The sequence below is a fragment of the Corythoichthys intestinalis genome, chromosome 11 (genome assembly GCF_030265065.1).
Source record: "Corythoichthys intestinalis isolate RoL2023-P3 chromosome 11, ASM3026506v1, whole genome shotgun sequence".
Lineage (NCBI taxonomy): Eukaryota > Metazoa > Chordata > Actinopteri > Syngnathiformes > Syngnathidae > Corythoichthys > Corythoichthys intestinalis.
The window spans coordinates 13,828,476-13,845,047 of record NC_080405.1 but is presented as its reverse complement, the minus strand read 5'-3'; positions in this window follow the sequence as shown (position 1 = coordinate 13,845,047).

Genomic DNA, 16,572 nt, shown 5'->3' with positions numbered 1-16,572 from the left:
GGTATTTTGGCCAAAAATGGCCGACTTTGGGACCACGCCCAGGTCAGACCCTTGAGTGAAAACTCACCATTTTCAAAACTTAAGATCTCATATGTCTCCTGAATAGTCTGACCAATTTTGAAGACGATCCAACTATTTTCTTCAGCGACAAGGTCTCAAATGTAAATCGATAAAATTTCACATTTGATCCAAAATTTCCGGCTTCCTGTTGGGTTTGGAATATGGGTGCAAGAGACTTTTTGGAGCAGTTTTGCACAATGTATCGACTTGCCAAATTTCATCGTTCTACGTTGAAAAAACCTAATAGGAAAGGCCTTTTTGAAAATTTCAAGGGGGCGCCACTGAGCCATTTTGTTAATTTTTTTTGTAGATTATCAAAATTTACGTAAAGTTGCATGTATGTGCAAATTTTGGTGAGTTTTCGTGCATGTTCAGGCCTCCAAATGTAAACTCCAACTGTGAACCGATAAAAATTTCACATTTGATCCAAAATATCCGATTTCCTGTTGGATTTGGAATATGGGTGCAAGAGGCTTTTTTGAACAGTTAGGCATAAGGTATCTACTCCCCAAATTTCATTGCTCTACGTTGAAAACCTGAGAGGAGAGGCCTTTTTGAAAATTTTAAGGGTAAAGGGGGCGCCACTGAGCCATTTTTTGACATTTTTTCAAAACGACACAAGATTATCGAAATTTACGCAAAGCCGCACGTATGTGCAAATTTTGGTGACTTTTCGTGCATGTTCAGGCCTCCAAATTGGCCATTTTCATTTGCCCTGAAAAAAGAAGAATAATAATAATAACTAGGCCTGCAAGCAGGACTGAACGGGCCCTCGCAATCTAGCGCAACTCGGACGTCACGCAACTCGGACTGTGTGCAGGTCAGGGTGGTGGCAGATCCTCCTCTCTAATCATCTCATTAGAACCTAACATGCTCGAAAGTCGCCTATTTACATTCCCACACCCAAGAGATAAAAACCCCTATTGGAGAGAGTACTACAAAAAAGGAGCCACTACTGAGCTGTGCAGCCAAGCCCTTATTCAAAACCAAAATTAATCTTCTAACTCGGCCAATTCGACCAAGTGTGCCAACTATTGTGGCTCTATAAGCTCCCTGAGTCTCTGAAAAAAAATATTTCCTTTAAATGGCGAACAAAGGGTCGTCACGGCAACAGACAGAGACACGTGGACATGGGCCGTAAAAAAGTATTTTAATAGGTCTTGAAACTACAATGACCAACATGAAAAGAACTGGACATGTTTTGGAAAAACGAGTGACTTTCAATCGCCACTAGTTGGCGCTGTAGGGTTGATGCAAATGACCCCTACAAGGCCCTTCAGGGTATGACTCTCAACAAGCACGGGAAGTTTGGCGCAGATATCTTGTATATCTGCCGAGTTATGACTGTTCAAAGTTTTTGGAGAGAAAAATTGTTGACAGTCATTTTCACTTTCCTGTTTGGACCCCTCCGCTTCAACGAAACTTCAATATTTTTCATCAGGCACCTGAAGACAGGTCTTAAGGTTTCCCTTATGCAGGTTTGAGGTAGATTGATTTTTTCCCTTTAGAGGAGGAGTGTGTCCCGTAAAAAAGGGCATTTCCTGTTCCCACTAGGAGGCGCCAGGCACAAATGGTAAATTTTCAATCCAGTCCTGCTCAGGCTGGTATACCTCACACACATGCCAGATTTAAAATAGATTGAACGTTGTATGAGGGAGTTATCAGTCATTTTCCGAATTCGGTGTTTTGGCGAAAAAATGGAAGAATTTGGCGCCCCGCCCAGGTCAGGCCCGTGAATGAAAACACACCATTTTTATAACTTAAGATTTCATATGCCTCATGAACAGTCTCACCAATTTTGAGAATGATCAAACTAATTCCCTAGGTGCCAAGGTGTAAAATGTGCACACTGTAAATCGATAAAAAGTTCACATTCAATCCAAAATACCTGATTTCCTGTAGGATTTGGAATGTGTGTGCAAGAGACTTTTTGGAGCAGTTTTGCACAAAGTTTTGACTCTCCAAATTTCATCACTCTATGTTAGAAAAACCTAAATGGAGAGGCCTTTTTGAAAATTTCAAGGGGGCGCCACTGAGCCATTTTGTTAAATTGTTTCGTAACGTTGCAAGATTATCGAACGTTATCCAAAGCCGCATGTATGTGCAAATTTTGGTGAGTTTTTATGCATATTCAAGCCTCCAAATGTAAACTCTTACTGTGAACCCATGAAAATTTCACATTCGATCCAAAATACCCGATTTCCTGTTGGATTTGGAATATGGGTGCAAGAGACTTTTTGGAGCAGTTTTGCATAAGGTATCTACTCCCCAAATTTCCTTGCTCTATGTTGAAAAAACCCAATAGGAAAGGCCTTTTTTAAAACTTCTTTCTGTCGCCACTAGTTGGCACTGTAGAGTTGATGCAAATGACCCCTACAAGAACCTTCAGGGTATGACTCTCAACAAACACGGAAAGTTTGGCGCACATATGTTGCATATCTGCCGAGTTATGACTGTTCAAAATTTTTGGCGAGACAAATTGTTGACGGTCATTTTCACTTCCAGTTTGGACCTCTCCGCTTCAACGAAACCTCAATATTTTTCATCAGGGACCTGAACACATGTCTTGAGGCTCCCCTGAAACAGGTTTGAGGTCAATAGATTTTTTTCCCTTGGAGGAGGAGCCTGTCTCGTAAAGAAGGCCATTTCCTGTTCCCACTAGGGGGCGCCAAGCCTAATGGGTAATATTTCAATGCAGTCGTGTTCAGGCTGGGATATCTCATATACTTGCTAGAAATGAAAAAGATTGAACGTTGTATCACGGATTTTTTAATCATTTTCTGAATTTGGTGTTTTGCCCAAAAATGGCCGACTTTGGGACCACGCCCAGGTCAGACCCTTGGATAAAAACTCACCATTTTGAAAACTTAAGATCTCATATGTCTCCTGAATAGTCTGACCAATTTTGAAGACGATCCAACTATTTTCTTCAGCGACAAGGTCTCAAATGTAAATCGATAAAATTTCACATTTGATCCAAAATTTCCGGCTTCCTGTTGGGTTTGGAATATGGGTGCAAGAGACTTTTTGGAGCAGTTTTGCACAATGTATCGACTCACCAAATTTCATTGTTCTACGTTGAAAAAACCTAATAGGAAAGGCCTTTTTGAAAATTTCAAGGGGGCGCCACTGAGCCATTTTGTTAAATTTTTTTGTAGATTATCAAAATTTACGCAAAGTTGCATGTATGTGCAAATTTTGGTGAGTTTTCGTGCATGTTCAGGCCTCCAAATGTAAACTCCAACTGTGAACCGATAAAAATTTCACATTTGATCCAAAATATCCGATTTCCTGTTGGATTTGGAATATGGGTGCAAGAGGCTTTTTTGAACAGTTAGGCATAAGGTATCTACTCCCCAAATTTCATTGCTCTACGTTGAAAACCTGAGAGGAGAGGCCTTTTTGAAAATTTTAAGGGTCAAGGGGGCGCCACTGAGCCATTTTTTGACATTTTTTCAAAACGACACAAGATTATCGAATTTTACGCAAAGCCGCACGTATGTGCAAATTTTGGTGACTTTTCGTGCATGTTCAGGCCTCCAAATTGGCCATTTTCATTTGCCCTGAAAAAAGAATAATAATAATAATAATAATAATAATAATAATAATAATAATAATAATAATCCTTTGCAAAACAATAGGGCCTTCGCACGCTCAGTGCTCGGGCCCTAATAATAATAATCCTTTGCAAAACAATAGGGCCTTCGCACGCTCAGTGCTCGGGCCCTAATAATAATAATAATAATAATAATAATAATAATAATAATAATAATAATAATAATAATAATAATCCTTTGCAAAACAATAGGGCCTTCGCACGCTGAGTGCTCGGGCCCTAATAATAATAATAATCCTTTGCAAAACAATAGGGCCTTCGCACGCTTAGTGCTCGGGCCCTAAATATACTAATCTATTGATTAAAATGTCTTTTAAGCTAATTTTCTGCTCGCTATTATTATTTCAAGAAATTTGAGTAAAAATGTACTTGAAGCACTGAAAGATAATTTCACTTATTTCTTGTAGATTTACACTGAAAACAACGGGATTTAACTAGTTTTAAGGAGGCGTGTGTTTGCAGAGTAGCTGCTCAGACACAGCGAATAGGAATCTTGTGTGTCCTTGATTTCTGAACAGTTTTAATGTGGGAGTGATATAGTGTTATAGATTGCGGTTGTTCATTATGTTTTATTTATTAACTCACCCATGCCACAATTGGACCTTACCCAAGCCAAAGCAGGACTCTCCTATGGTTAAAGCAGGACTCTCACATCTAACATAGTACACATCTCATGAACAACGAGATCTTGGTCTTTTTCATTTGAAGTGGGCCACATCAATGATACTGTATTAAAAGTAAACTAATGAAAATTGCTGCTGTAATTTTTTTTCTTTTAATAAGCCATGTAACTTGCCATGATCCAAGGTTTTGAATAGGTGTTATACTGGTGTGCGGCCTCAGTGTACGCATCTGATGTTGCTCACTGTGGTCTGCAGTGTGCTCAGAGAGCTTGTGTGTCTGCTCAGACACATGAAAAATTAGAGGGAACATTGATTGAGAGTATGTGCAGTATAAAATGTATTGAGAATAGTCTTCTCATGCTCAGATTCCTTCAAAAAACAAGGTTTTGCTCTCCTCTCCAGGTTGCTAATGTAATAAAAAGCAGAAGCTTGCAGTACTCATGTCACACAAGGCCACAATAGTTCTTGGTCCAATCTTTTGGTGGATTGGATTAAAAAAAGAAGATCGAAGAAGATCCAAAATCAGGTAATTCTAACCCTGTTTCATATTGAAAATTTCAATCCAGATCCAGAAATCAAATCCTTCTTTTATTCCAGATTTGAGTCATTGTTGAGTAATTTTTATCTACATCGGTCACATGACGGATCAATTTGAGTACGGTAAATTTTTTCCAATCTGGCAATGGCGTAGGTTTGCAAAGGCACATAACACTACACACTTTTCAGAATGCTCAAATTGTCCCCACCAACTTTTAAGCAACCTTATTTGCATTTTATAATGAGTTCAGTAAGAAATTCAGATTGTCTTCCCATATGTTGTAAGGATAGAATACACCCTACCATTGTTATTTCCATTATTTTCAGACTGTTGAGATAATTATCGGGGGTTGATTTTATTAAATGTTTGCTTGATTGGTTGATTGAATATTTGCTTATGCTCATATATACCATAAATAATACATATTGCCATATTTTTCTTACATATATAACCAGTAAATGATCATTGCTTGCTATACCAGATTGTAGTATAATGCTTAAGTGTTACAAAGTGTAGAAAGAGGGTCGGAGTGGCTTCATGGCCGCGCCGTTGCGTAACTGGACCTTCCAGACAACCCCAGCACCTGGGGTTTGGACTTTCGCCTAGCCCTTCGAGGACGATTTTCCATCCAAGGACATCTTCCAGGGCCACAGCGGTGCACAACTGGAAGTGTTTGGACTATTCTGCTGATTGTTTAACGTTGCATAACTAAAAGTGTCTGCATTATTTTGACTGCTTATATATTATTTTGACTGTTTATATGATTGTTTTGATTGTTTACATAAGCTCTTGCTCCACACACGTGTATCACTTAAATTCCACCTACATGCACACACATAGCCAATAAAAAACCACATGGGTGTCGCCAGCTTGCTTTCCCCTCCCTCAGGGGGACGCCCATTTTGTTCAGGGAAAACCCCTAAATAAAATACCAAGGAGGGTTTTTTTCCTTTAGATCAATCTTGGTGGCTACTGAGTCACATGTTTGACCTCCTTGGCCAAGAAAACTGAGTGTCTTCTCTCCTTATTTTTGGGTAATTTTACAATGTCAACCTAAGGATCTAATTTTGAACTTGACATTTATTTGGTCCTTCGAGCCGGATTGCGACATACCTGACGTTTCCGGAAGCGGAGGGGATTTCCATTCAAAGCGTGCACGTCCTCGGTTTTCGAGGGGACTGGCCTCAACTCCGCTTCTGGAGGCGAAGGGTTGAAGCAAAACCGAAAGGATTGAAGACATCTCACGGTAGGATCAGCCAAATTGGATGATTGTATGGGTGTAACAATTTTTGCGGCTGATTAATTTTAAGGGCGACGGTGTCCTGTACGTACTTAAACTCCGTGAAAAGTAGACGCACCTAGAAAGGGGGCGATACAATATTTCGCGTCTTTTCTGGGTGCACGTTCCGTGTCTACTTTGGGTGGACGCACCCAGAAGGGGTGCGATACAAGATTTCGCATCTTTTCTGGGTGCACTTTCCGTGTCCACGTTGATAGACGCACCTAGGAAGGAAGTAATTTCATTATTTTGCATTGAACTTTGAAGCTAAATCTGGTGCTTGAGGCTTTTCCGTGTGAGGGAAGGGTCTTGTATCGCGTAGTCGTGATATACTGTGTAACGCAGAGTGCTATTGGTTGAAGGTTAAATGTTTCATTCGCGTCTTTTTTTGAATGCACGTTCCGTGTCTATTGTAGTAAAAGTAGACGCATTCAAAAAGGAGGTGACACGATATCTTACGTCCTTCCTGGGTGCACGTTCCGTCTCTATACTAGTCCCCCTCAAGTCAGGCAGGTGTCTGTAAATCGGTAACAGGACAAAGGGTCCTACGCGCGTCTATTAGGGCAACGGGTCCTAATAATAGTAATAATAATAGTAATAATAATAATAATAATGATATTAATGATACAATAATATAGAGAAGTAAATAATATTGCGATTAAACTTGGTTATGTGTTGCAAATTAGGCGAATAATTCAGGAAAACTCTGAAATCTAAATACGTTCGTAATTAGTGTGAAACGCTACTAAAAAGGATTTTTGGAGGTTTAACAACTTCTAGGAGACGAATAGAACACTCTAGCTTGAGAAATAAAAATATCTGAATTTTGAAGTGCATATGACACAAAAAATCGAAACTCGAGAAAACGCGTAAAAACAATCTAAATGTTTACTAGAAATCTGTGCACGGCAAGTAAGACTCAATAAAGCACGAAAAAGAGTAAAATTTAGTGGGAAACTCAATCCTTGGGGAGAAAAAATTAAAATACCATCCAAAAACTGCTGAAAAGTAATTTTTAGCGAAGTTAGATCGTATTAAGGAGGATCTTGTGTGAATTTAAGGCGAAAAAACGACGTTTTGAATTTTGAAGGGACCCTCGGTCTGAAAAATTTTTATTATCAGAAAAAACTCAAAAGTGTCTACAAAGCCTGTGCACGGCAGTTAAACAAACGGATAAGAATAACACATAGGATAAAAACAGTACTGGTGTGTGAATGAGGTTTGTGTGAGTGTGTGTTTTTTACTAACATAATACAAGTGATACTCAGTAACACTGAGAGGTAGAAGCCTGACCACTACCACTGTGAGAAATTAATTGTCACCCCACTTTCAACTGACAATCGGCCCATAGGAACACCAGGTTCAGGGCCTGATCCAAATTTACATCCAAATGGGGAAAACTAACAGCAAACTCGATGGGGGGAAAGACCCTAAATTAGATCTCGCGTGTAAAGACTGGAAATTCATCGAGAATCAATGTCCAACTAAAATAAGATTTTTGAATCTTTGGATCACCAAGTACGGATTTAATGGCCAACTTAATACCCAAAAAAAATCGTACACCTGCAGGACCAAATTAAAGTGAAACGGAAAAACAATGCGGAAAAAATGGCTAAAGACGGATATGAAGATACCAAATTTTGGATGGAAATCGCTCAATGTCGTTGGAGAGACGCGGGAAAGATTAAACAAAAGATAAAGATTGGAAAAGAACCAGAAGTCTTATTCCATAGGAAGGAAGACGATGAGACAGGTCCAGTAGGGACAATAAAAGAGATAAAAGAGGAAGTGAAAGAATCATCCAAAGAATTAACTTCTACTATGCCAACCATAGTGATAATTGTTGAATTGTGCTGCTGAAAGTTTGAGTAAGTTGTAATGAGGGCAGAGGTAAGTTGTAATGAGGGCAGAGGTAACCGTAAGCCTAGGTAAATGGGTTGCGAATGTGTTTGGTTGTTTGGTGGACGTCTGAAGTGGAAAAAAGGGAGCTGAGAAAGTTCTGGGAGTGGGAGAGGAGCGTTGATAAGCGAGGGAATTGTTTGTAAATAGCTGACCGTCTATTGCGTAAATAGCTGAAATAGCTGACCGTTTAATGAGCAAAATCGGGAAAAAGGAGGAGTTCTTCAACATGAGGAGTGCGGCCCTTCGGTGGCCCCTATTTGCAACATGGGGTCCTCGACGGCATCCGCTGGGGTTTTGCCCAAATTAATTATAAGGGGAGGTTGTGATTCCAGCTGGGAATATTCCAGCCTTTCCCTTGTACTATTTAGGATATGAATTTTTGAAATGGAATCTCATTAGAGATAAAAAAAAATTGGCTATTGAGCTCAATTGGAACTTAGAGAATGCTCTTAAAAGAAAACAAGAGAATGGCTAAAAGAGAAAGAAAATAGTTAATGTTATGAAAAAGGAAAGGATCAACTGTTGATAAATAGCTATTTGAGACGTAAACTTAACAGATTTATTTTAAGCAATTTTATTTAAGCAAAGAGCTAGTATGTTTGATAAAAGAAAATTAGATTGTTAGAAATGTTCTTTATTCATGAATAGATATTGTTCATAATATTATTTGAAAGTAAATTATTCTGAATTCAGGTGAAAAATGACCAACTTTTAGATGTATCGGGCTAATAAGAACAAATAGTATTTACTCCAAGTAAGTAGAGTAATCTGACGTATTAATCGTCATTAATGGCCTTTAATCTTTGAATTAGTCTTTGACATTCAAATTAAGGTTGAGTAAATTATTCGGCTAGATTCCAGAGAGATGATGTTAGTGAGACGTTATAAAATTTACAATGAAGAAGGTGACTTAGAAATAGAAAAACGTACTCATTGTTGGCAGATTTAAAGAGAAAAGGAATCACACATAATTACATAGTAAATAGATTGACTAAATTAGATTTTGAAGTACATGGCAAAATATTGTAAGAACTGTCAAAAGACTTCCCATTAATTCTTGGGAATGATAATAGATATCAATACAAGTCTTATAGATAAAGAGAGGTCCAAATGCTGATTAGCGAACTCCTGTTGAGGAGCAGTTTGGTATATGTCACAAGATAAATAACTACTAACAGCTGGTGGAAAAAACAGTTTTAGCAGACTTTAGAGCGATTTTAAACTTGCCACTTTCTGTGTGTGAATCTGTTCGTGAATAAATTATCAAATAAATGATTGTGCTGACAAATTATTTTAAAGGGGACAGTGAAAGTGGTTAGTCTTAGATACATTTTTGAGTGTATGGAAGTGGCGAATTAATAATATAGAATCACTGTCATGAGTTACTCTTAACATCATGAAAATTTGATTTAGATTTGATTTTCATCAAATTCGGATTCTGGGATGAAAAGACAATTCTGAATTTTGTTGCTATGAAATTATAGTGGGAATAAGTGGCCGATTTTGTAGTGATAGGCCAAGGCAAAATTAGTTGATAAATTCCAAAAGACTGAACTGAAGAAGTTGGGGAGCGGAAGCATATATTGACTTTTCGCCAAGTGGAGATAATTATGCTGGGAGAATTGTAATTTTAAAACCTTGGGTTAATTGCAAAGCATAACACTGATAATAATATGGGGTTTTGGACATGGGTTATTTACTTTTCATAACGCTCATTACAATTTTAATTTACAATGTATGATTACAATCCTCCCAATATAAGTTTAATTCTTCATTTTGATTTGGAACTTTGAATGCATTACTTTTATGTTTGATATTTTTATCTTTAGCACTTTTATTGACCTGACTTTTGGTTTCTTTTGTGGTTATAATCGGGTAGGAGTTTATGTAAGTTTATATAAACTAATTTGCTTCTGTGTATATATTGTTTTGGGGAAGAAGTCAATTTTTCAGGCTGTTGAATCGGATAATCTTATTTTAATTATGCAGCTTGAGATAAATTTAGGGACTAAGAACTCTTGATTATAAACACACATTTTAAATCATATGTTTTATAAATTTAATTAAAAGTTAAAATTGTGGGCGGAGAAAGTAAAATTCTTGGGGCATGATTTGAGCAAGGGTGGCAGGACGATCCTAAAAGACAGGGAAACTGCCGTGTTGCAAGCTCCAAAACCGCTTACTAAGCGACAAATGATGTCCTTTTTGGGCCTCACAAATTACTGTAGACCATGGATTCCTAACTACGCTGAAATCGCAAACCCCCTTGCTAAAGTCATGTATGGCCCTGGGTTAAAAATGTCTTCACCTTTGACATGGACAACAGAGGCAGAAAATGCTTTCTCTCAATTTAAACAAACTTTGTTATCTAGTACCGCTTTGGCTCTGCCTGATTATTCTAAACCTTTTGTCCAAATATTTGATTGCAAGGGTGAATACATGACCTTATGTCCGTTTGCGAATAAACTGCCAAAGGACACTTTCCTTATTGATATGTGACTGTAATGTCCAGTACAGGAACACACTTTATGGGTCAATCATGGAGCGACATTGCGCGGTGGGTCTATGTGAGCACGGAGGGGGGGTCTCATGTCTTAACAGTGGGAATGGTTAAGTTAGAAATGTGTTTTCAAATATTTTTTTCGGGGCTTGCATGGTCTGTGCTCAACCTAATCCTCACGGCAATGTTCGCCCTAAACGGCACACACATTTAAATTGATTTTTCTTTCGTTTTAATTGGTTTTTCTTGGAAAATGGGCACGCTGATATTTGGGATACTGTTATTTTTTGTTAATCAAATGGTAATTGGGCAGAAATATTTTAAAGTAAACAACGCATAACAATGTCGAGTATGTATTAACGGTAGCAAAAGGCATTGTGTAAAGACATCCCTAAGTGTGGCATACCTGAAACCATTTATAGCGATAATGGGACACATTTTGTAAACAGAGTAATCGATAAGATTGGGAAATTGTTTTGCATTTCCTTAAAACATCACTGTGCATGGCACCCTCAAAGCGCGGGTTTGGTTGAAAGAATGAACGGTACTATTAAAAATAGATTAAAGAAATGCATTGAGGAAACGAAAAGACCATGGACACAGTGTTTGGATCTTGTAAAGCTACATATTAACATTACTAGTACCACGGGATTAACACCGTTTGAAATTCTTTTCGGGAGGCCATACCGGTTACCAATTTTTTCCACTAAGTGGGAAATAGATGAAGAAGCTAATTTAGCCGATTATATGCGGAAGACATTGGAAGTGAGACAGGATTTGTGTTTGCCACAAGTTGATTCTGACTCTTCCCAGCAGAATGACCTGGTGCTCACTGGAGATTGGGTCTTGATCCGCAGCATCAAAAGGAAACACTGGCATTCGCCCAAGTGGGAAGGCCCATACCAGGTGCTCCTCACGACTCCTACAGCCGTAAAGATCGCAGAGAGGAAAACCTGGATTCACCTTGCCCACTGCAAAAAGGTCATATCAACCGAGTCCCAAGGTCGAGCAGCTATTTAACTGAAAGTCTGACTGAACGGTGGGGGTGGGCTTATAGTGCTCATAAATACTGCAGGTCAGTGAAGCCCAGGGCGCTCTTCCTGTTTAGGGGAACTCGGTCGACATGACACTGCCGAGGTGGGCAAGAAATCTCTTGATCACCTATGTGGTCGTCTTTTTGGTGGCTTTTACTTACATGTACGGAGGTGTTCCCTACTTTGACATAGAGGCATTTTTGAGTAAAAACGCATGCACACCTGCTAATGATTTACCAAACAACACCTCAGACACATCCAGACCATTTCAGCACCCGGGAGAGCTAGGACATAAGCGTCCTAAACGCCAAGCGTCAGAGTTGCTACCAGTATCTGAGATCGTGTTACCTAAGGACAAGCAATTCATGTCATGCGATGGGGTAGAGTCGGGGCCGACTAGAAGTACGATGATCTGTCTTCCGGAGAATAATGACGCTACTCTGTTTATGCCATGGCAGCATCTTCCGCTTACAAAATGGATCGCTTCGGGTCATACTGCTTTTGCTCGGACGAAGTCTCTTCACTATGCAGATCACGCCCGCGATGCACGAAGTTACGGTCAGAAAACTACTTGGTATGTGACGGCTAAAAGGAGGGCCTGGAGGGCGCTGGTGGCGGAGGACGGTCACAAATGGGCTGATTGGACCTCCGACACCTGTGCCACTTCCATTCACCCTCAAATCAATTTAACTCGTTTAGAGCCGGGAATTCAAATACAAATTAGGTCCGGAAAATGGAATTGTGGTAATAAACCTTGTCTTTATTTTTCCTCTCCCCATACGAAGGATGGACTGACCCAAGAGGAGATCCTTTTCATCTCCTAATCGTCTGTGTATCCTCCTTATTGGGAGACCCAGTGGAGGCCAGGCCCGTGAGTAAAAATATAGAGACTAAGCCGTCTGGGTTGATAGTAAAGGCAACGAATAAAGTTACTGTCGATGATAGAATGGTAGCGGTTACTGGGGTTACTCAACAAGCTAATAACTGGCTTTTGTTAGCGGAAGCTGCTGGAGGAATGGTTAATTCTAGCTGTGTTGTATGTATGGGTCCCAGACCCCTGTTGCGCGCAGTGCCAGCTCTCCTTCCGCCACGTCGCCTTCTGGAAGTTATGACTAGAACCATATTGAGTAAGGCTTGCAAGAAATGGGATGGGGTATATCCACTAACCAAAGTTGCGAAGGAAAAGCCTGTATTCTCCGACAAAGTTGCAATGGCTAACTTTTCCTGTATTGAACTTTCAGGGTCATTGAGCAGAGTGGGGAATCTAGATCCCTCATGGTGTAAGACGACCGTGTATCAAACGAGTCCCTTAGTGCCGCGTAGTGACGTCTGGTGGTGGTGCGGTGGCAGCAGGCTCTACGACACCCTAAGGAACTCAGTGGGGGTATGTGCACTTGTGTCATTACTCTTACCAGTGTCTATTTATCCTGTTTCGGCTACAGATATCCTGGACGCAACATCAAAGTTTGACCCCTCTAAGTTGCGTGTTAATAAACGTAGTGCCCAGTGGGCAGTTGAACCAACTTACATAGATGCGATCGGACTTCCCCGTGGCGTGCCGAGTGAGTATAGGTTGACTAACCCAATTGCCTCGGGTTTTGAATCTATACTCCCTTGGATCACTGTTAATAAGAATGTTGAGAGGATCAACTACATCCATTTTAATCTCCAGAGACTTCATAACAATTCAGAGATTGCCTTTACAGCCTTAAAACACCTGCTGGATGCCACCTCTCTCATGGCGTTCCAAACCAGGGTGGCCGTGGACATGTTGCTAGCCGAAAAAGGCGGCGTTTGTGGTCACATCGACATTTGTTCCAAACGCTACCTCCTCTAATGAGGAGAACTTCCACAAGGCCCTCAGAGCAATCAGCTCCCCTGGTAGAACGATGTAGGGTCACTCTGGGGAGTGGACCCCCGATGTGTCCAGTTGGTGGGAAGCAACGTTCGGTAAGTATAGGTCAATGCTGTATACTATTCTGGTCTCTGTGACAGTGTTCCTGATGGCTCTGGGATTATGTGGTTGTTGTTGCATTCCCTGCATTCGTGTTATACTTCACCGGTTTGTTTCCGCGGCTATAGGTCCACGATTACAGGAATTATAACCCCTTTTTGCCCTGGGAGAGGAGTATGACACAGGTGCCCATACGGAGTGTGTAGTTTGCGAAGTGGCTATCAATGGTGACGATCTCCCTGACGACGGCGATGGCAATGATGGTTTCTCCATTCCGGAAACTTTCTTTAAGACCCCGCCAACGCCTCCAACTCCGGGTGGCGACAATATGCGTCGACATGTCTAATGATTCGATTGAATAAAGCCTTTTTTAGGAGGTTCTTTTTGATGATGTTTTTGTCGCAAATATTGAATAAACAGGCGGGAAATGTTGAGATAATTATCGGGGGTTGATTTTATTAAATGTTTGCTTGATTGGTTGATTGAATATTTGCTTATGCTCATATATACCATAAATAATACATATTGCCATATTTTTCTTACATATATAACCAGTAAATGATCATTGCTTGCTATACCAGATTGTAGTATAATGCTTAAGTGTTACAAAGTGTAGAAAGAGGGTCGGAGTGGCTTCATGGCCGCGCCGTTGCGTAACTGGACCTTCCAGACAACCCCAGCACCTGGGGTTTGGACTTTCGCCTAGCCCTTCGAGGACGATTTTCCATCCAAGGACATCTTCCAGGGCCACAGCGGTGCACAACTGGAAGTGTTTGGACTATTCTGCTGATTGTTTAACATTGCATAACTAAAAGTGTCTGCATTATTTTGACTGCTTATATATTATTTTGACTGTTTATATGATTGTTTTGATTGTTTACATAAGCTCTTGCTCCACACACGTGTATCACTTAAATTCCACCTACATGCACACACATAGCCAATAAAAAACCACATGGGTGTCGCCAGCTTGCTTTCCCCTCCCTCAGGGCGACGCCCATTTTGTTCAGGGAAAACCCCTAAATAAAATACCAAGGAGGGTTTTTTTCCTTTAGATCAATCTTGGTGGCTACTGTGTCACATGTTTGACCTCCTTGGCCAAGAAAACTGAGTGTCTTCTCTCCTTATTTTTGGGTAATTTTACAATGTCAACCTAAGGATCTAATTTTGAACTTGACAAGACTTACTTTTGTCCCTTTTCACCTGCTGGATGTGCCGGTCCGTTTTTTTCTCCCCAAACGCACTCAATAAAACGCGGAAGCATGCAGTACACAAGTCCCACAAGGCCACAATAGTTCTGGGCCCGGTCTTTTGGTGGATTGGATTAAAAATATTGATTCAAAATAATTTTTATTTTATTTTTTTAAAACTTTGCTCTTATTTGACACACAAAACATTGGAACACATGAACACAAAACAATCCTTGACAACGTCATCAGTATTATACAAAATGCATGCATACAGTACATCGGGACAAACAAATTAGACCTAGTGAGTGAAAAGCAGACACCTTTGCATGTGACTCATTATTCACATAAATACAGCATGTTCGAGGTTTCTCTTTAAGAAGATAAGTACTCTTCAATGGGCCCCCATCTTTTCTGGAAACTCATATACTGTACCTCATTTGTAGCCTGGCACTTATAGCTTCCATTTCATACACCTCCCTTAGTTTATGTCTCCACTGCAGCATCGTTGGGGGCTGTGGATTCCTCCATTTAATAGTCACCATTTTCCTGTCCACCATTAATAGTACGTATGTGTAGGAGATACTTTTGTTCACTTGTGTAGACCTCTTCAAGGGTTAAGTCCAGGGTAATCTGTTTGGTTCCAAGACAACACCTAGGATTCTGTCAGTTGCATCCTTCACACCCCTCCAAAAAGCATGCAATTTTGGGCGGTCCCAAAATATATGAGGCTGGTCACCAATCAACCCACAGTCCTTCCAGCATTTGGGTCATTTACAAATTTAGAGACAGCCAGGGGAGTCCTAAAGAACCTTGTTTTTGTCTTTCAATCAAACTCTTTCCATGTGTTGCTATTAATCTATGAGGCTAGATCAGTCTCATAATGAACACACACACGTAAATGAGTGTGTGCCTTGCATATGTGTGTGTGTTCATTATGAGACTGATCTAGCCCCATACTAAAATGAGTGGAGGATTTTGAATAATATGAAATAATATAGTTGCACTCGACCTCAATTGTGATCCTGTGGACGTTAAAATGACAATTTCTAACATGGCCGTGCATTTTTCAACATGATAATACAAGAGCACACAAAGCATTGTTTACAACGTCATAGCCGCGCAAAGCCTGTGGCAGTCTTCAGATCTACAGATCTTTTACCCATAGAGAACTTTGGCGCATTATAATACTGTACTTTAAGCTATTAGATGGCCATATTAGGCTAAAAAGACAAAATAATCATCCAATTCAGACCATCTCAACACTTGAAACCAGTGCTTTTTTGCAGCCATTTTCATTTCAGTCTTTTGGACGAATATAATTAATTATTAATTGGTCTTAGTCGCATTTTAGTAATTTCAAAATGTGTTAGTCTTCGTCTAGTTATAGTCAACGAAAACTCGGACCAAGGCGCAGCACATCACATGTGTGACATGACCAAACACTGCTAAATGCGTTCTAACGACACAATAAGAAAATATCACACATTTTGAATTTATGACGGAAACTTTGACGAATTTTCATCTCGTTCTGATGTCGTCAGACGACAACTGGCATCCGTCTCGTTTAGTCTCCCAAGACGTTTTCAGTGACTCATCGTGATGTCATGAAAAAATTTTTCGTTGACGAAAACGACACTGCTTGGAACATCCAAAGAGCATGAGCGCCCTCTAGTGGAGAAAAAACATTACCTCTGATTGGTATACTGGAGTCATGTGGTTATTGTTGCGACATCTCATTGGAAATGTTCCTGTGCTCAATTGTGCTCAATTGCATTTCCGATGAGGACCAGTGCACAGTATTGTAAAATCCTGATCTCCTGCAATTGGACTGAACGACATGTTTCCTGCGGCTGTGTGAAGGATGAATAGTGATGAG